At 38.1% G+C, this 22,161-nt stretch overlaps 1 long non-coding RNA gene across 1 annotated transcript in view; it reads right to left on the minus strand.

Moving 5' to 3' along the window:
• The window catches only part of LOC144614071 (uncharacterized), a 178,689-nt gene that overhangs the window by 26,306 nt on the left and 130,222 nt on the right, over nt 1-22,161 (minus strand). Inside the window, exon 2 of the long non-coding RNA XR_013551602.2 lies at nt 653-739. This is a non-coding gene — a long non-coding RNA (uncharacterized LOC144614071). The remainder of the gene's footprint in view (nt 1-652; nt 740-22,161) is intronic.

The following is a 22,161-nucleotide window of genomic DNA, read 5'->3' on the forward strand; positions in this document are numbered from 1 at the left end:
CTCATATCAATATTATTTATGATATAGATCACATGTACTTATATTAAATCATTTTATTTCATCACTCAGTTACCTTACTAATGACTGAAAACATTAAATAAACTCACCATTTTTTGGTTTGGCACAAACCACTGCCCTCTTCAGTGAGGGCAGAACTGTGTTTGCTTTATTCATTCCCTTATCTCCAGTGTTTGATACATACCTGATATACAATGAAATTTTTTGACCAAATAAATTAATCTGATGTGGCTACCTTGTTTAGTGTGTTGGAGTTCAAGAATCTCCATTATTTTCCAACAAGAATAATAATTAAAATGGCTAGTGGTTCTTTAATGTTTACTGTGTGCACAGAACTGTGCTAAGGATTTGGATACATTAGTTTCTTGAGACCTGCACTAGTAAAGTACATTTAAAATTGTAATTTAACAGGTGAGGACACTGAAACTTAGAGAAATTTGGGGATTTCCCAAATTCAGAGAGCTAATAATTAATGGTACCAGATTTGAGGCAAACCATCTGTCCATCTGAGACCTCTCCATAGGTCTCAACTCAACTAGGGCACACGGTCTCTAAAGGTCATATCAAAGTGGGGGTTCATTCCCTATAGGATTATGTTTGACCATTAGTTTAACCTCACAACCAGGAGACTGACCTCCTGTAGTGTTCTGTGGGTGGCAGATCTCTGTTTCATCCTTCTTCTCATTTTAGGACACTGAACTCCTTGCTGAATTTCTAAGAACTAAAAGAAAAAAATATTTATGAGCATTTCTGGTCCCTTGCATCTCCTTCCTTCTATTTCTTTTCTCTTTTCCTTATAAGTAAGAGCTTCCTCAGGAAATAGTGTATTATTTTTCTATTGCTGCTATACCAAATGACCACATACTTTGTGGCTTTAAGCAACACAGTTTTGTAGGCCAGAAGTCCTACATGGAGTCATGTGATTAGACTGGACACACGCAGATAATTCAAGATAATACAACTGAGATGATATTTGAAAACTCCCTTTTTCCATTTAAGCTAACACAGGTATAGGGTCTGAAAGTTAGGATATAGCCATATTTTGGGAGTTATTATGCTAACACAAATAATTAACCCCATCATCTATAATCCATAAAAGAGTTCCTCACTGAGAGTTCCCTTTCACCATTATAAGACCAATTACGTTCAGTTTATTTCTTACTCCCATTAATCCCTCACCAGGTAGGGGGTACAACAATAGATGCTGTAGGAAAAAACAAAACACAAGAAGCACATATTATGGCTCAGGACCTCTGGATTTTTACAACCTTGTTGGATGTACATGACATGGAGGAATTAACTAGATTTAGGAAAGTCTTGAGTTGTGTCTAGAATTAAATATGCAACGTAGGACTTTTATCCATTTGAAAACTTGAGGAGACAGGGCTTTAAAAGTATTCTGCCATAGGGACACCTGGGTGGCTCAGTCGGTTAAGCTTCCGACTTCGGCTCAGGTCATGATCCACGGTTCATGGGTTCGAGCCCCGCATCGGGCTCTGTGCTGACAGCTCAGAGCCCGGAGCCTGTTTCAGATTCTGTGTCTCCCTCTCTCTCTGCCCCTCCCCCACTCGTGCTCTGTCTCTCTCTGTCTCAAAAATAAATAAACATTAAAAAAATTAAAAAAGTATTCTGCCTTATGGTCTGCAGCAAAATGCTAACAAGGCAAAAATTCAATATTTCAGCATTCGTTTTTACCTTGGTCATAAGAAATATTTGCAAATAAAGAAAGTCAATCTCCCAAAGGAATAAAAAATATACCCCAGGCTATACAGATAACTTGAAGAACCTATACATAAATCCAGCTCTTTCAGACTCCAAAGTAAATTTTCTTTCCACCTAAACATCTAAACATAACTGAACTGACCCCTCAAAAATGAATTATAACTCTTTATGTTTCTAGCTGGTAGTCAAGCCATTGTTTCTGAAAGAGCTAAATATACTATGAGAAGGAATTGTCCTGTTTGTTTCTGTGTGAGGTAAGGCTAGATGATGGGTTTTAAAAAACCGAGAGCCCATCTCTTTGAAAGCGAGGCACTTTGTTTTATTTAGTGTGTGTTGAACAATGGCCTTCCAGACACAACTGACAAGTTTTGTTTCTGGTTATTCATTTGATACCTACCACTTTAAAACTGAAAAGTGATATGTTGACTTCAATTCGTTAACAACGGCATCTACAATAAATATATGGTATGCCTGACAGATATCCTTTTTCAGTAACTGCTATAAAAACAAGCCTGATAGACTCAAAATTCCTATGGAAAAATTAATCATAGTGGATTAAGAGGAAGCATTTTATGGTTTCCACAGACATTCTTTCCAGAGTACCTGGCCACAGTTGAGTTTTCTTAGTAATATAAGAAAATATTAACTAAAACTCAACACAGGTAAAAGCAAAACCTGAGAAGAAAGAAAGAGCATAGAAAAGAAGGAATGAGAGCTCAACCAACCCCCCAAAGTAAGTGAGATATGAAGTAGCTGTTGAGGAATTCCAGACTTGAGAAGTCCAACTTCTCTGAAATGATGTGGTAGAAAGTTGAGAACAGGTAATTATCCACCCAAGAGAGTAAGTATTCTCGAAAGGCCACACATGGAGGGATGGCAAAGAGTTCTTCACAATGGAGAGCACATTTGGTACAAATAGTATGAAGTTTGGGGAGAGACAGGAAAGAGGATATCTTAATACCATAACTTTCTCCCAAAATCTTGCTCCTCCTTTCTGTTCTTCCAAAAGAATTGCATTTCATTTTTTATAGGACTTGAGGAGTGATTTGTGTGCCTCTCCTAAAGGAAGAAGAAAGCCAAAAGTAGATTCCGAATTGGCCACTAACTTACCACGTGACCCTGAGTAAGCCACTTAAATTCCTTTAGGCCTCACTTCCTACAGCTGTAAATGACATAGTTGAACTAGATTAGCTATTGGGACCATTTCAAATGTACGAATACATAATTTTAGTTATTCTCTACAAATAATTGTGGACAAGTCTAAAAACACTTCTCAAGACCAAGCTGAAGGTAAAAAGCAAAGGGTTCATGGTTTCATATGATCCAGGTTCAAAATGAGCTTCTTCAGCGGACTGGTACAAGGATAGAGGGGTTCCATTTTGAACAAGACTGCTACGGACCCAGCAAAATAGCCTAGCTATTTTGGAACCTGTGATATTATTCCCTCTGCCCACTACAAAATAGTCAGACTTGGAAAAACAATCATGATTTTTAGGAACAGTATCAAAATTAAGCCCATCCTAAGGGAAAGACAGTATCCTGGATGGGATCCTGGAACAGAACATGAGCAATAACAGAAAAACTGATGACACCTGCAACAAGTATGTAATTTAGTTAACAGCTAATACCAATGTTAACGTCTTAGTTTTGACAAATATATATAATATGTTCATATTAGAGGATGCTGGGGGAAGTGTTTATGGGAACTCTTTCTGCCATTTTGCAACTTTTTACTAATTCTAAAATTGTTCAAAATTCTAGACAAATTAAAAACACCACTGGCAATTATTACTTGCCTTAGGTTGAACTACTCATGTGGCATTTAGTTTAGCAGATTTTTTTAAACTCTCTTATCTAGTACTTAATCATCTTCCTTTATGTTTGCTAGATTAATTGAATCCTTCCACATTTTATTATGTGAAGTCTCTATCTAATTCACAGTCTCCAGCACTGAGGCATGCATAGGAGAGTAAATGTTCAGTATTTCTTAACCACATGAAGAGAGTAAGAGCTGTGTATCTCTTAACAGTACAAAGCAGTGATGTCCAATGCACATATGGTGTGTGAGTGAACAAAGTTACTGTTTATAAGAGAAATTGTTGCCCAGTTGACTTGATTTCCCGGGAGTTTGCGTATTCTAAATGCCTAGTGGTCTGCTGTGCAATCAAAGATAGGGAACTTGGCCATAAGTGATGAGAAGAACAAGGCCCTAGAATTATCTTTGGACCAGTTATACTATACTTTTCCTTTATCCACATTTGTTTTCTATACATCTTCCTGATGGCACAATATAGTTCAATCTTGCAAATGATTTTCAAAAATCACAACTTCATGCAGCCTGCAAATGGGCAATATTCCCAGTAGCATTTTCTGGGCTCCTCACTTCCCTCTGCTTACACTCTTCCACTGCTCTATGCATCATTAATAGTGATGAAAATAACAGAAAACTAATAGGCCCTCCACTTCACACAAATTCCAGGGAAAAACTCAAACAGGAAGCCACAAGTCGCTTTTATCTTACAATGTATACTTCATTTGCTTTGACTTCTTAGTTCCCCTTCGTCTGTCTTGATACTCTTCAAAGAAGTAGAAAAGACCATGCTTATTTTTATGGCTCAGTTTAGAAGATGTGTGGCTTCCATGTGGGAGCGGTGATGATAAAAAGGTAGGTGGGATACAGCAGGGTGTAGTGTGGTAACTTGTGAACCCCCTTGTCCATGCTTCTCAAAAAGAAATATGTTTTCATGTATCACAGTACACACACATTAAAGTTTCATGATGAAACACCCTGAATTCACACAGCATACTCTGATGTTTTCTATTCTACTTAGTTCTCTATTTCACCAAAACAAAAATCCTAGTTGTAACCAACTGACATAACTGGAAACTCAGTTTGTAAAACCCTGAGGAGTAGAAATAAGGTTCTAGAATTTTGTACAGACTATTCCGTACTCAATCTAGTTCTGACAATTATCAATGAAACCCTAAACTAGATATTCTCTTAATCTCTTTGCTACTTAGCTTTCTCACCTGTAAAACAAAATAATAATAATAATAAGCTTATTTTACATGGTGGCTTTGAGAATTTCAGCAATAATGCACATAGAAGTACTAGGCACATACCAAATGTTTTCTCTCTCACACACACACTCTGCTTAATAATTTTATATTAGTTGAATTCCCCTTGAAACAAATAATATCAGGAGTAGACTGAGTTCTTCTCAGCGCCATATTTTTAACTGGACTCTAACCCTGAGGATTACAGAGCAGTCTACTGTCCAGCAAAGGGAGGAGAGGGAAGTGACAGGGAGATTTAAGGCCTGGACTCCAGGGCCTTTCTGGGAACATCTGTGGTCAACAGGGTGGCTCCGAACAGGTGGGTAAATTCTGGGCATGTAGTCAAGCTACATGTCTAAGCCTAGAGAGCAAGGAATGTACAAATGGTTTCCCTCCCCTGCCTGGCCTCCCCGTCTGTATCACCTCTGTTTGTTTATCCACAGACATCCCAGACAACATGAAGGGGATCTGATATAAGGTGTTGGCTTCATTCATCTGCACCTGTGCAGAAGCATTAGTTAATGTCTCACTGAAGTGCTCCACATGTTTCTTCTACCTCAAGCCGGATTAGTGACGACATTCTCACATGCTCCCTTAATCCTGCCCCCCCCCCCCCCCCGCTAAATCCTTTACAAGCCCCTCCCTCCATTGTCCCTCCTATCCATCAAGAGCTCAGTGAAATCCCTTGGCATGTACATCTTTTCCTGAGCCCATTTACAAAGAAGCCTTGTCTTTGCTGTTATTTTCAATCTCCATTCTCTTTCCCTCTTTGGGTTTGAGTGGGTGTGTGTATTTGCATGTAGAGAGGACAATTGGGGTGGAGGTAGTCAGTGAGGGGACAGAGGGGTACAAAGTTGTGCCGATGGTGAGGATTTGAGAATGGTGTGGGGAAAACTCAGATAAAGGTGAGGATGGCTGGGAGAGCTCATCCAGTGGGGCAAGCATGGATCCCGATAGTGTTTCTACAATTTTATTATATGTCTGCAGACATGAACTGGACTGAATTTAATCCATAATAGTGACAAGGATCAGTGTGTCCAAACAATACTGTAATCCTAAAAATCTGCTGTTTTTATATCCAGAACAATTGAAATAAAAAAGTGGAACTGCTGTCTAGAGAGGTAAACTGGTCCTAAATCCTCCACCCCTCCCCCCTTGGAGGGGATTAAGCACTTCTCAATTAATTCAACTACTCTGGTATTTTCCAGTCTTATCATTATCACCACCCTAGGGAGAAAAAAAAATGAATTTAGACCTTGATATTGTAAATAACTTTATGCCACAAATTAATTAAAATAACTTACATCTAAGTTCTATTTAATATTTTTCCAATTAGAGAAATGAAACACCAAGGAATAACATCTTGTTGGACAGGGCTGAGGTTTAGACCACTGTAATGGTCCAACATTTTGTTCACCCACCACGAACCAATTTTTGCCCCACTTGGGGCAATATTGCCTCTGTTAGGAAGCCATGTTCTGCTCTGCCTTGTATGTATTGACCTCCAATTTGAGATGTTCATTCTTGAGATCCTTTCCTATTCCCTGGAGAAAGCTGTAGATAAAGTCAGTAAGTGATAATACATCGCTACTTAGGAAAAAGTGGTGTCACTTCATTGTCTTCAGAAACTTCTCAAATTTTTATACCTGGGCTTCAAATAATTATTGTCTTCAGTTCTTATTGTCTTCTTATTTTCAAATGAAAATATCTCTGATTTTTATAACTATTATGTATACTTATTACAAAAGATGTTGAGACTAAATAAAGTTATAAATAAACCACTTCATTCATGATTTCGTTGTACACTTAAAAATAAATCCAGGTTTTACACACATAATCCCAATAGGTACATTTTAAAAAAAGGAAATGAATCATACATTTAAATATTTTCCTGTAATCATTTTAGTCTCATTTTAACACATGTCACAAATACACTTTCATGAGAGTAAAACAGATCTGGATTTTTAATGACAGACTAGTTTTCCATTAGACAAATACATCATAAATTCATTAATCAATCACCTATTGGGAGATATTTACATTGTTTCTAGTATTTACTATAGTAAAAATATTTTATGAGGAATATCATCTCAGATGTATGAGGGGTATCAACTTGTACATCACAACATCTGCACATCTTTGCCTACTTGACCCCTTATTTTCTAAGAATGTATTCCTAAAGGTAGGACTGATGGCTCTGGGCACCTGGGTGGCTCTTCTGGTTGGGCAGCTGACTCTTGATCTCAGCTCAAGTCATGATCTCACAATTTGTGAGTTGAAGGCCCGAGTCATGCTCAGCACTGACAATGTGGAGCTTCCTTGGGATTCTTTCTCTCCCTCTCTCTTTCTGCCCCTCCCTGACTTGGGCTCACACACTCTCTCTCTCTCACTCTTTCTCTCTCAAAATAAACTTAAAAAAAAAAAAGGAAATGCTGGCTCAAAAAGAATTTAAAAGTTAAAACACAAGTTAAAGTTGGTACACATTGCTCTACTGCCCTTCTGTCTTGTTGCTATGGATCAAAATCGACATTGACTGTGCTCTTAAATTTTATATAAATGACCTCATAGTCACTGGCTCATATTTGAAAACCTTTTTATTCAATATAATTATTTGAGCTCTACAGTTGTTGAGATATAAAAATTAATTCATATACTTAGCAATTGTAGAATATTGTTCATCTGAACCCCATTATATCTAAGCTTTTATTGGTGTGCTTTTAGATTCGTTCCAATTGTTTGCTATCACAAATAATGAACATTCAAATATATATCTACTTGCACATGTGTGAAAAGGTCGCTGTATAGAGTATAGCAATCCCGAGAACTTCTGGGTCACTAGTGAGTACATATTTTGAATTTTGCTACATGTTACCAATTCATCTTTAGCAGAGCTCGTGCCAAGTTTCACCCCAAATTCAGCAGGTGTGTTTTAGAATTCCTGCCTCTTTTTTTCAACCAACATTTGGTATGTTTAATTATTTTTATTTGGGTAAAATGATACCTTGATATTCTAATTTGACTTTTCCTAATTACTAGTGATATTAAATATATTAAATATACTTTAAATGTGCTTATTGGCTTTCTATTTTCTTGCTGATTTATGGAACTCTATGAATAACCTGGAAAATTTGGATTATTTTAAAGCTGTTTTTCTCTGCCACCAAGCAACAAAGATATTTTTCTGTAATTTTTCTTAAATGTTGTGATGCTGTATTTTTACTCTTAGGATTTTTTTTTTGTTATGATATCAGGTAAGAATCACACATAACGATATTTTTCATACTTTCCTAGCATCATCTATTGGATAATCATTCTCTTACTGATTTGTAGAACTACCTGTTGTTTTATTATAATACAGCAACTTCTCATATTATTTGTGGGTTTCTTTCTTGGCTCATTATCTATTCATTTGCCTACTGCTTCTGACACTGTTTCAATGCCAATCAGCCCAATTACTATGGCTTTATAAATGCTTTTGATATTTGTTATTATGTGAGCAAATCCCACTTGTGTTCTTTCTCATTGAAGTTGCCATGATTATTTTCTTGGAACTCTATTTTTTCATATAAGCTCTAGGACAATTTTGTTAAGTTCATGAAAAATTCCGTTTTGATTTATTTCGGAACTGTACAGGTTGAAGCATATGGATTAATTGTGGGAACCACTGACATCTTTATTATATAAAGCCTTTTAATATAATAATATTTTTTCAGTTCTTTTTCCATGCTCTTCAATAAATGTTTATAATTTTCTCAAAAGTACATTAATAAATATATGTAATAGTATATTTTAATAGTAATATAATAGTAATATTTATAGTAATAAAATTAACAATTAAAACACCTAATAAACTATATTATTAATGATATACATTGATAATAAATTACCTATATATTATATATTTTTTCTTCAAACATATGGCCAGTTTTTGCCATCTTCGTATTAGTTTCTAAGGCTACTGTGAACAAAGCAACATAAACTAGATGCCTTTAAAACAACAAATAATGTATCATCTCACAGTTCTGAAAGTTATAAGTCCAAGATAAAGGTGTCACCAAGGCCATGCTCCCTGTGAAATCTGTAGAGGAATCCTTCCCTGTCACTTTCCTCCTTCTGGTGGGTTACCTGCTATCACTGATGTCCCTTGGCTTACAGATGCATTGCTCTAATTTTCCACCTTTACATGGCTTTCTCCCTGTGTGTTTCTGTCTTCCTGTGGCTGTCTTATTATTAGGACACCAGTCCTGTTGAATTATGGGCCCATACTTCTCCAGTACAGTCTTCTTTCCACTCATCCTATCTGCAATGACCCTACTTCCAAACAAAGCTACATTCTATGGGTTAGGACCTCAACATATCTGTTTTGAGGGGACACAGTTTAACCCATAATACTTCTCTTCCACAATCTCAGTCTAAGCCACAACAATCACCTGGAATGCTGAGAAGGTCTCCAAATCACTCTTTCTGCTTCCATACTGACTCCATGCCTCACAGCTCACAGGCACTTACACACACACAAGTCTGTCCCCACATAGAACGCCAAATCATTTTCAAGTTTAACTTCATTTATACCTATCCCCTATTTTAAATCCTCCAATGGCTTCTCAGTACCAGAATAATAAAACCCAAACTTCTTACAAAGACCTATTATTGGGCCCTACAGGATTGGGTCCTGCTGTCCAAACTCCTCTCATCCATTTCCCTTTGGGCCTTCTGGTCTTTGGACTGCTGTTGGGACATTTCAAGCTCACTGCTGTCCTAAAGTCTTTGCCCATGCTAATCTTTCTCTTGGAATATTTCCCTCCTTCTGCTATCACAAAGGCGTCATATAATTATCGTTTCCTCTCTACCATATCCAATTTTCCCTCTCTACTGGATTATTCCCAAATAACTTACAAAAAGGCTTGAACATGGGAGAAAACATAAACGTACAGAAGACAAAGAAACCCACATCTCCTCCTTGATCCAGGTGGCACCTTATGTTTCCCTTCACTTTATGGCAAAACTCTTTGAAAGAGTTGTCTAGATTCAATACCTTCAATTCTTGTCTTCCCCATTCTTTTCCTCTTTCCCTTTGGAACTTTTCATTTAGAAAAGTCTAAAAAACACTCCTGTGCCCATCAACTTCAACAGTTTTTTAAATATATTTATATCTAAAAGATTCTGAGTATAGTTGACACACCATGCTACATTAGTTTCAGGTGTGCAGCACAGGGATTCACAACCCTCTATGTTACACTGTCTCAACACAACTGTAGCTGCCATCTGTCACCTCACAACACTACTACGGCACAATTGACTATATTCTCTGCGCTGTACCTTTCATCCCCTGACTTGTTCATTCCTTACCTCGAAGCCTTACCTCCCACTCCCCTTCGCCCATTTTGCCAACTTCAACAATTATCAATTGTGTCCAATAGTGTTGTGCTCTGGATTATTTTGAAACAAATGCCCCATATCATACAAGTTCATTGTAAATATTTTAGTATGTACCTCTGAAGATAGAGACTCTACTTAAAAAAAATCAGCTACAACATCTAAACAAAATTAGCAAAAGTATTTTAATATCATCAAGTACTATCTGGTCTGTATTATTTCCCCAAAAGCATCAAAACAGAATTCTGTGTTCACTAAATGGCTGGTGTTGGCACTATTGCAGGATCTTTTTTAGTCCTGACCATGGCCTTGTTCCTACCTCTTCCATGGTATTAATTTTGTAATTTTGCTTATTTGGGGATGGGAGCAGTTTACAAATATAATTAGGTACATTCGCTCTAATATGTGCACAAAAGGAAAAGTGCCATGAAGGTCTACAAGTATGAAAATACATAAAGAAGAAGAGATAATTAAAAGAATGGAAAGTGTTCATAAAATGCATCATTCAGATAGTGAAAAGGCAACTCCTTATTTCAAGGATACTTACTATATCTGTAACTAACAAAACACTCATTTAGACAAAATTTTGTATAAATTTAGATTAGAATTTGTAAAAATTTAGATTTTTTTACGAATGAATAAAAAATGTACACAACATAAAAGTAAAGAGAGAGAGAGAGAGAGAGAAAGTATTAAATAGAACAGGCCCTTTGCTGAAAAGGATACCCAAATGGCTCATTAACATAGGAAAGGTACTGAACTTCCTTAGTCATCAGAAAAACACAACTTAATTGCTAATATGAAAGGTTGAAATTTAAAAGACTAACAAAACGAAGTCTTGACAAAAATGGTGAGAAACTCTCTCAAACACTATTCAAGGGGGTTTAAATAAAGTCTTTGGAAAACCAGAAATTTCTACTAAATCTGAATGTATGTATACCACTTGACCCAACCATTCCACTCCTTGGTGGATATTCACAGAAATACATTTGCAGGAGCACCAAAGCTTGTCACAATCTTCACTGCGCTATTTTTGCAATAGCAAAAAGACAGAAACAACCCAAATGTTCATTAACAGTAAAATGGACACATTTTGATAAAATCGTGTAATAGGATACTCTACAGAAATTGGAATGAATTTGCTGCTCTTATAAAACATGGATAAAACTCATAGATATAATACTGAAGAAAAGAAACCAGACACGAAACTCATACTATAAGACGATGTTTATATAATATCCAAAACTAGGCAAAGTCTATCAATAGTGAGAAACACCAGGAGAGTGGATGCCTTTAGGGAAGGATTTGATGACTAGGAGAGGTTACAAAAGGAGCCCCTTGGGTACAGATAATGTTCTACTTCTTAAGGTGGTGCTTAAATGGATGTGTTCACATGGTGAAATGTGGGCTGTACATTTATCATTGTTCACTTTCCTTGTCTATATGTTACATTTGAATAAAAACTTAAAATGAAAATAAAAAGTAGTCCTGGTCTTTTGCAGGCAAGCACCAAGAATAGCAGGGGGGAAAAGAGTAATTCTCAGCACAACAAAGACGATCATTTGTTAATGGAGAATGCGTTTTCTCTTTGGGGTTGGTTTAGACTAACATCCATCAACCTAAATGAATGCAGAGGGCATGACCTTCAAAAACATGAGTGACAGTGTCAGGTATAACGCAGTATAGATTAAATGGGTAGCAATGTTTCCACACAAAACACAAAACCCAGTTACTTCCCCTTTAAAAACACTGTGCACATAACTCCCAGACCAATGGGTATCCACAGGCTACCATTGCTGGGACTATTTTGTCTGCAAGGATAAACAAAAACAAAAATATTTATGTTTTCACATGCCTTTTCTTTAACAGGTCTACTAGTATAGGAAATAGCAGGACTCTCTGTGATGCTTAACTGATGGGTATTGTAAAAGAAAATTCAACTGGAGAAGCTACAGTGAACCTGGTCCATAGGACTGGAGTCCATTTTTCTGGCTAGCAATCATGAGACTGTCCACCCTGTTGAAAACCAAGGAGCTATTTGACAATGCAGGATTTGGAAGGCAACAAGGGATAGAAGTACTTCCTGTGGGAACAAGTATGTCTTCTCTTCAGAAGCCAAACTTGACTTCTGTTTTTAGGTTTGAAGAACTTGAGGGCATATCATCTTAGGATGGTGAACTAGAAGAGACCTTGGAGAAGCCAGGGGTCTTGGAATGATAAAGTAAAAGATATCCTGCTGATTAGCTAGTACCTTCTATCTGTAGTAGGATGAGGAGATTTATGTTTTAACTCTGATATGTTTGGTATATGAAAAAGAGCACCAGCCACAGAGTCAGAATCACAGAGCTCTGCCACTTACTAGGTGCTGTGTGACTAAGTTACTAGACCTTTCTCCATCTATAAAATGACACAGAATAACTCTCATGCTGAGTGAGGAGGCAGGAATCGTCGTGCACAAAAGAGATTTCAAGAAGTATCACTTGTTTTCCTTAGAATCCACTTTGAGCCCGTCTCTATCCCAGGAAGAACTAGGTGGCCCACTGTAAGGGAGTCATCTGAAAGGGGTTTCATGAAAGGACTATTTTGAGAGCATGAGCAGAGTTGAGGAAATGAACAACAGAAAGCAGTGCAGGGTTTAACAACAGCACAAAGTCTGTGACTCCTCCTAAGCCCAAATGGTCAGGGCCAAAAAAATGTCACTGGGTCAGTGACACAACTGGAGTCATAAGAGAGGGGTTGATAAGCAGGATCTGTGGACCCAGGGACACAGCCACCACCAGCACAGAGGCTGTAGGAAGAGGGCTAAGACAACAAGTATCTGAATTCCACTCCTCCTACCTTCATGTATCTGCTACTGGCTTCCCACTGGCTGAATCCAAGGGGAAGTCAGAGGACAAGAGAAAGTGGGTGATAGAAAAGCAGTTGGCCTCCCATGGTTCTAAACAGGGAAGACAAGAGCAGAGCAGATGCACATGTGGGACACACAAAGAGAAAGTCACTAGCAAATGACTTATTTTTGCCTCCATTCCCAGTCCTGCCACAATCAATTTTAGTCATTATTTGCCACATGCCCCTACCCAATCCACAGGGGCTGGGCCAAGCTCCTGGGGTGATTCACAGTACCAAAATATTCAGCAGCCCCTGTGGTCACTGATTCATACTAGCAACTTTGTTTTGTTAATATTTATTTATTTTTGACGGAGAGAGAGTGAGAGTGGAGGAGGGGCAAAGAGAGAGGGAGACACAGAACCTGAAGTAGGCTCCAGGCTCAGCACAGAGCCCAGTGCAGGGCTCAAACTCATGAACCACAAGATAATGACCTAAGCCAAAGTTGGACGTTTAATCAACTGAGCCACCCAGGTGCCCCGATACTAGAAACTTCTGAGTGTCTATTATCTCAGCTCCCCAATGATTCCTTCAGGTCTAGTGGTCCAGGTGAATTCTCCATGCCATGACCCAGAGCCTTTGAGGAAGCTACACTTCCCTATGGCCTGCATTTGGCCTCCATAGGTCATAATTATTTCCAGTGAAGTTCATGCCATCTTGCTAAGGCACACTCAAGAAACAAGTGTCCTCCAGCCTCTGGAACTACTAACCTTTGTCTACTTCTCAGTTTCTAAGCATTCTATCTATCTATCTATCTATCTATCATCTATGTGTCTATGTATCTAACAACCAAGGACAGAAGCTTTTCCTTCTCCTTAATCCATCAGCCTTATCATAATCTATAGTAAGTTTGAGCTTTCCTAAAACACCCAGAAAATCTTATTTTTCCAGCAGCTTTTATAAGACAATGAGGTGCTGAGGACCTGCATTTAAACCTAGAGTAGAAACATTCATCCTTTTCTTACCCCCCCCCCCCCGCAACCGCACCCCACCTCACTTTTTTAAAGCCATGGCAGCATCTGTCATGCTCCTAAAACAGCTCCAGCTCCTTTCAGCCTCAGGGTATTCATATTTTTTGTTCTCTCTTCTCAAACATGTCTCTAACTCAACACACATCCTGGTTCTTCTGCACACTTTGGCTCTCAGCACAAACGTCTTTTCCTCACAAAGGTCTTCTTCAGCAATCCTGTTTTAAAGTCTTATTTCTGCCAGCATCTCAAACCATCTTGTACATTTATTTACTGGTTCATTATTTTTCTCCTGCAACTAGAGGTCTGTCCTGTTGATCTCATTATAACACTTTATGCTGGCCCCAATTCCCAGCACATAGTAGGACTTAATACATATTAGTTGGGTGAATGAAGAAACGAGTGGATGTATGAGTAAACCCATTTGGTGAAATGAATTATCATGAATTATCTTGCTCCACTGCCTTCCTTGGAGGGTTATTCTAAGGATCAAATGAGATAAATTACATGGAAAGGTTCAAAGTGTTCAGTGAATTTTTGTGTTATTCTACCAGGGGTGACTTCTTGTGAGTCTGCTCCTCTGACACCAGGATTTTGAAGCCCTTAAGCACTCATCTTTATTTCCTCAGAAGAGAAATGGCATGTGGGCTCTTAGATAAAGCATGAGAAAAAATCGAAGTGTTGTGGAAAAATTATATATTCCAGTTCTTTTGAATAGGAAGGCTCTCAAACTGTTAGTTTCTAAGAGATGTAGCTTTAAGTACCATTATGTAGACAGAAACAGCTGTATGGATATAATACACAGGGAAATACATACATATATACATACATTTGCACAATATCTATATAGACATAGAGAAATGAAAAATTTGGCAAGTACAAAACATAATAAAAATAATGAGAAAATAACATTCACAATCTCTTCACCCAAAGACAACTGCTACTGATGCTGTGGTAAAATTTTCTACCTCCTTTTATTTTCCCCTTCTTAAACTTAGGTTTTCTCACTTAGCTTTACAGTTTGTTTTCATACTATATTGCTTATGAGAACAATATAACTCACCAAGACTCTGGCTTCCCATTTTAATTAATAACTGGAATGCTCTTATTTAGTGCTCACACAAAATAGAGTATGAACTTGCCTTGCCTTCTTCTTCTTTCTCTTCCTTATCCCCTTGCTCCCTCTCTCCAGTTCTCCCCAGTCCTGGGCAGTGGCATGTACTTGGAAGAATAGTTGATCTAGCAATGTTTGGTCTTAGCAGACTGCCATGTTGAGAATTTGCACTTGAGTAAACAGAACCCCCCCTCCCAAATTATTATGACCCAGCCTTACCCAAGTCCTTGCTTAATCAAGCCATGGGCTGCTGAATAATATTCTCAGGATACCTATTTGTGTAGGAAGCAGAGGAAGAGGCAGGTGTCTGGAGCTGGGAAACAATAACCATAAAAGGCTAACATTTATGGAGCACATCCAATGTCCCAGGTGCTCTGCTAAATCTGTGTCTATGGCCTGTCTTGAAAAATTCTCTCAGAATTCCTTGGTGATGATTACTATTCCTTTTCCTCATTTGATAGATGAGGAAACTTAGAGAGGTTAAGTAACTTGCCCAAGCTCACCGTGTACTAAGTGGTAAACCTGCAACTTGAACCCAGTGGTCTAACTTTAGAGCTTCAAGAGGAAAATGAACTTGGGGAGATGAAAACAACAACAACAACAACAGAAGAGAGATGAATGCATGTGAAAACTGGTTTTACAGGAAGAAAAAAAGACAGTCTTGTACATTTTTATCCTTTCCTAAGAGCACAGACTTTATTATCTCTCTCTAAAGAGATATTTAGTTTAATAATAATATTAGAGATATTTATTTTATAATAATATTAGAGATATTTATTTTAATTAATCTAAGAGATTATTAATTTTGTCTCCAGAATGGAAGTGCCCTATTATTCAGAATGAGTTAGGGGCACCAGGACATAAGGCATTTTATGAAATGTACCTTCCTCCTCCATTGCCAACTGCTCTGCCCCCTATTCCCACCAGCTTAACCAATTTTTGTGTTGGGACAAATTTTTTTTATTTAAATATAATTAACATACAGTGTCATAGTAGTTTCAGGTATACAAACAATGGTTCAAAAATTCTATACATTACTCAGTACTCAATGTAATAAGTCTCTTAATCCTTTTTATCTATTTCACCCAACCCCCACCCACCTCCTCTCTGGCAGGCACCGTTTGTTCTCTGTACTTAAAAATGTGGTTTATCCTTGGTCTCTTTTTTTCTTTGTTTCTTCAACTTATACAACTCAATGCCACACAAACAAATAAGCTGACTTAAAGATCAGCTGGATATGCCTTTTCCAAAGAAGACATACAAATGGTCGACAGACACACGAAAAGACGCTCAACATCACTAGTTAACAGGGAAATGCAAATCAAAAAGGGTAAGAAGATATCACCTCACACATGTAAGAATGGCTAAACTCAACAACACAGGAAACAACGGGTCTTGGTGAGAACGTGGAAACAAAGGTACTTTAGTACACTGTTGGTGGGAATGCAAGCTGGTGCAGCCACTGTGGCAACCAGTGTGGAGGTTCCTTAAAAAATCAAAAAGAGAAATACCGTATGATGCACTAATTCCAAAGGGAAAGATACGCGCACCTCTGTGTTTATTGCAACATTATTTACAACAGCCAAGATGCAGAAGCAACCCCAGGGTCCATCCATAGATGAATGGATAAAGATGTCATACACACACACACACACACACACACACACACAAATCAAATGTTGGAACAAATCTTATCTGAGCAGTCATGAGGGTTTTCCAAACAGATGAAAAGGACAAGGATTTCTTTTTCCTTCTTATTACTTTTCACAGATTCAATGAAGTCTTATCATTTCCAGGTTGATTAAAGTAAAACAAAACAAAACAATTATTCTTGTCAGAAGTTTGCTTCTTGTGGCACTTAAGGAATTCGGATGGTGTGGCGAGGCTTTTAAAATTCCTTTATTGTTGACACCCCTTCTGATGACTGATACGCTGTCAGAGTTCCATCTGCAAGCTGAGACCAAGAGTTCTGCACAGGCAGCAGGGCTCAGCAGTTAGGCAACTTGCCTTTCTACTTAGTGCAGGGCTGTTTGCGTCACCCCAGGACCACTCTGATGGCAAATTTAAGAGAAATTCTAAGAAAAGCATACACATAAAGATAAAGAGCAGTAGCATCTGTTCCAAAATACCCACGAAAGGTGACTGAATACACACAAACACTTGAGCTCACTAATTCAGTGTCTCCCTCACCCTCTAAAGATCTCTGATTCTGTCTGTCTCTCTTTCACACACACACTCTTAAAGTCATATACAGTAAAACCTTGGTTTGTGAGCATAATTCGCTCCGGAAGTATGCTTGTATTTCAAAGCGCTTGTAATCCAAAGCACTTGTATATCAAAGTGAATTCCAAGAACTATTTGCTCAGTTATAACCATGTGACATTTGGTGTCACGTATTTCTCGTATTGCAAGACGAGTCATTTTTTTAATGTTTATTTATCTTTGAGAGAGACAAAGGATGAGTGGGGGAGGGGCAGAGAGAGAGGGAGACAGAATCCCAAGTAGGCTCCAGGCTCCGAGCTGTCAGCCCAGAGCCTGGCGGGAACCTCAAATCCATGAATCCTTAGATCATGACCTGAGCCAAAGTCGGACGCTTAACTGACTGAGCCACCCAGGCACCCTGTGACATCACTCATTTATGAAGTTAAATTTTATTAGACATGTTTGTTCATCTTGCAAACACTCCCAGAACAAGTTACTTGTAATCCAATATTTTATTTTGTTAAAGTAAAAACACCATTTGTTTAAAATACTCATATCCTACCTTTAATAATTTTATTTCTTCTTTTAAAAATATGTTTAATCCAGATATTTCTTCACTATAGAGTGTGAATTACATGCTGTAGACAGCCTCAGAGGAGAAATGAGTGTATCTGTAGCCATATCATAACTATACATTTTTTAAAAAATTATTTTATGTAAGCTCTGTGCCCAACGTGGGTCTTGAACTCACAACCCAGAGATCAAGAGTCACATGCTCTATTGACTGAGCCACCCAGGTGCCTCTATAGCTGTATCTTTGTATAATTATTATTTTTTAATGTATAAGCCTTCCTTGCTATCTCAGATACATATGCCAAATTTCTAACTCTGAAGCTTTTGTTCAACCTGCCCATAAAGGCAGAAGACCATTCTCTATTATGTGTGTGAATCTCTTCTTGATTCTTATGCATGATTTAAAATCCAAGTCTTTCTTGGTGTGTATATATATGTGCACACACACACGTGTGTGCGTCATGTTTTCCCAAGGGACCATATGCTTGGGGAGAACAGAATTCCACTGTATCACTCCTTACTCTTATATAGCTTCACAACACAAACATTATTCCTACAGGTAAAAGCCTGGTATAATGCTGCTAGCCAGAAAGGATGCAACTGTTAGTTTGAAATTTTTTTTTAACGTTTATTTATTTCTGAGACAGAGAGAGACAGAGCATGAGTAGGGGAGGGGCAGAGAGAGACACACACAGAATCCGAAGCAGGCTCCAGGCTCTGAGCTGTCAGCACAGAGCCCAATGCGGGACTCGAACTCACAAACCGTGAGATCGTGACCTGAGCCGAAGTCAGTTGTTCAACCGACTGAGCCACCCAGGTGCTCCAAGGATGCCATTATTAGCACCTGTCTCATCTGCTAGGGCCAGCACTGTTAGGGAATTCAGTCCCGTGGAATACGTGCCATTGAGATTTCTCAGATGGGCTTTGTTAGAACATAACATCTATACTGAGAATAAAAGTTCCCTCAGTGATCCTCTGTGTTTCCCCAGTTAGTCTAATAGTGCCGGTGACGTCAATTTCAGTGAGTTCCAAATGCTATTTTAGGAAGTAGGTGACCCCTCCATCTCGCACAGATGGTGCGCAGGGTAGAAAAAGGGAGTGACAACTGTCAAGGGAAGTTTTTAATGGTGTTTTTCTGATTGCATTTTGACACTTCATCTCTAACACAGTCTCTATGAAAAATAGTGGCAGATATTTTTGAAATTCATACTACTTTTACTGCTTTCTTGATATATAATTTATTAATAATATAATTTGCATATAATAAACTGCAGATATTTAAAACATACACTTTGATTAGTTTTACATATGTATACACCAGTGAAACCATCACCATAATCAAGACACCAAAAATATCCATCGCTTCCAAAAGTTCCCTTGTGTACTTTTTCAGTCCATCCCTACCTCTGTCCCCATCCCCAGAAGCATTCTGTCACTACATATAAGTTTACATTTTCTGGGATTTTATATAAGTGGAATTATACATGAGTGTTCTATTTTTAGTCTGACTTCTTTCGCTAAGCAAAATAATCTTGAGATTTCTCCATGTTGTTTTATGTATCTATAGTCCATTCTTTTTAAAAGTTGAATAGAATTCCATTGTATGATGCACACCATTTTGTTTATTCAGTCACTGGCTGATAGACACTTTGATTGTTTCCCATTTAAAGCCACTATGAACTTTCATGTCCAAATATTTGTGGTGACATAGGGTTTCACTTCTCTTGGGTAAATACCAAGGGTGGAATTGCTGTGTTATAGCATAGTTGTACGATAGCTTTAGAAGGAAAGAACCAAACTGGTTTCAAAGGCAGCTGTATCATTTTACATGCCCACCAACAATGTTCTGACAGATCCAGTTGATCTACATTCTCACCAACACTGGGTATTGTCAGTCTTTTTCACTTTAGCCATTCTCAAGAGTATGAAATGGTGTTTCTTTGTGGTTTTATTTGTATTTCCCTGATGACAAGACAAACTGACCACCTTTTCATGACTTAATGGCCATAAACCTTCTTTTGTGAAGTGTCCGTTTATATCTTTGCCTATTTTTAAAATCTTTATTTTTGGCAGAGAAGAGAGAAGGAAAGAAAGATTGCATGAGTGGGGAAAAGGTCCAGAGAGAGAGAGAAAGAGAGAATCTTAAGCAGGCTCCGTGCTCAGCAGTGTGGAGCCTGACACAGTGCTCGATCCCATGACCCTGGGATCATGACCTGAGCTAAAATCAAGAGTTGGACACTTAGTCCACTGAGTCACCCAGGTGCTCCATCTTTGCCTATTTTCTATTAGAATTTCCTTCTGCTTATTCTTGACTTGTAAGAATACTTTATGTATTTATTCCAAATACAAGTCCCTGATTTGATTTATGTATTTGTCATAATGGGATTAAAAATTTACTTTAGAGTATGTTTGACTACAATTGCTTGATCAGAGGTCAGAAATATTGACGAACAAGTAGAGGTTTTAAAATCATTCACTACATTTTTACGTGGTACCTTCTAAGTACCAAGAACTCTGTAGGCCCTGGTAAAAGAAATACTCCTGATAAAAATACTTCCTTTTAAGGAGCTCCTTGTTAAAGAGGAAACAAAGACATTAAAAAACACAAATCTACAATAGAAAAAAGATTCTATTGGGAGGGGAGAAGAGGGAGCTGTGAAGTCGTTCTGCCTTAACATAGAGGTCAAGGAAGATTTTGAGAAGGGATGCCATTTGTATTGGGCATCTAAGGATAAAAAGAAGTGCACCACATCCAAAGACTATGTAAAAAGAGTATAATCACAGTGAAATATTATATTAACATAGAATGATGAAGCATTTATTATTTGCATGGGAACATCTTAAACAAAAATGATACACATCACAGGAGGAATCCTGGATCATCTGGAAACAGCCCTACCAACATCAGTTGTGATGGGATTGCATTTCCCTAAAGCAGTGGTATCTTTATAGGAAATGTACATGTTCCCTGATCCCTAGATAACTGCCTTGTATTAATTAGTACTCAGTAAGTATGCTAAATAATTTTACTATTAAGTAAATAACTGTTCAACTGAATTAACTAAATAAATGGATGTTTTAGCTCACTGGAGGGATTCAAAGATGATACAACAGAGACTTATTTTTACAAACTGGTAAAGTAGACAGGCCTTGTGCCATGAACATAGTGGGCATGAATACAAATGGGAAAAAAAGTTCCCCTTTCTAAAACTTCCCTGGAGTTTCCATCCAGGGGGAAATAATTGTAGCCCCTGCTATTCCGCTATAGCAGTTTAGTCTTACCAGGTGATAAATGTCATCTTTCTATACAGGACTGTTTTGTTACAGACTGAGAGCTAATGCAGATAGGGAGCATATCTGTTCATCTTTGCATTTCCAGTATTTCTTGCAAATAGCTCAGTGCCTGGCATGCTTTAAATATTCCACAAATGCCTACTGTTTGGGGAGAAAATTAAAAATACTTAAATATAAAACTATGCTTAAACTAATCAGTGTCCTATTAGATGTACATACAATGTTCTGTGAAAGGTCAAAGGAAGAAGTGAATAATTACATCAGGCTGGATGAGGTAGCATTAGCAAGAGCTCTTAATGGAAGGGAAGGATTTGGGTAAGGTGTAATACAAAGAAAGAGAACTTCAAGTAAAGGAAACAGAGTGAGCAGAAATGGATATGGACTGAGTTTCTACATTAAAAGAGCCCAAATGGATTAGGCCAGCCCTAAGGATTCATTTATTAATTGATTCATCAAACAAATACGTATTCAGCACTAAAGGGAATTGAAGGCCATGAAAACACTTTGGCAGGGAAGAATGCCTACCCCTACAGACTAAGCAAGCAAGCACACTGGTTTGCCAAAGCTCCACAGTTGTCAAAAGTAGACAAGGTTCAATGGATCCAAACAAGACAGTTCATTACCCATGGCACAGCAAAGAGCAGTAGCATCTGCATGGTTGTGGTGGTTCCCCTGACCCAAAGTCCCCCTGTCCCAAAGATGTCATGCAATGGACACATATGACAGCTACACGCACAGTGGGTTATGGTACCACACGGGCACCCACAGCTCAAGGCTCAGCACATTTTGTAGCAAGAAAGCAAGCAAAAAGTCCCACTCCTCCAGGGAGCAAGTCATCTCAGGCAGTGAGGATACAGCTGCCTTGACCTACTTACCTGCCCATATAACTAGCTACAGGAGTGGCTCAAAGGCAGAGGATGGTTAGGCTTTGCAGCTGACATACTCAGTAAA

This window comes from Panthera onca, chromosome D4 (genome assembly GCF_046562875.1).
Source record: "Panthera onca isolate mPanOnc1 chromosome D4, mPanOnc1 haplotype 2, whole genome shotgun sequence".
NCBI lineage: Eukaryota > Metazoa > Chordata > Mammalia > Carnivora > Felidae > Panthera > Panthera onca.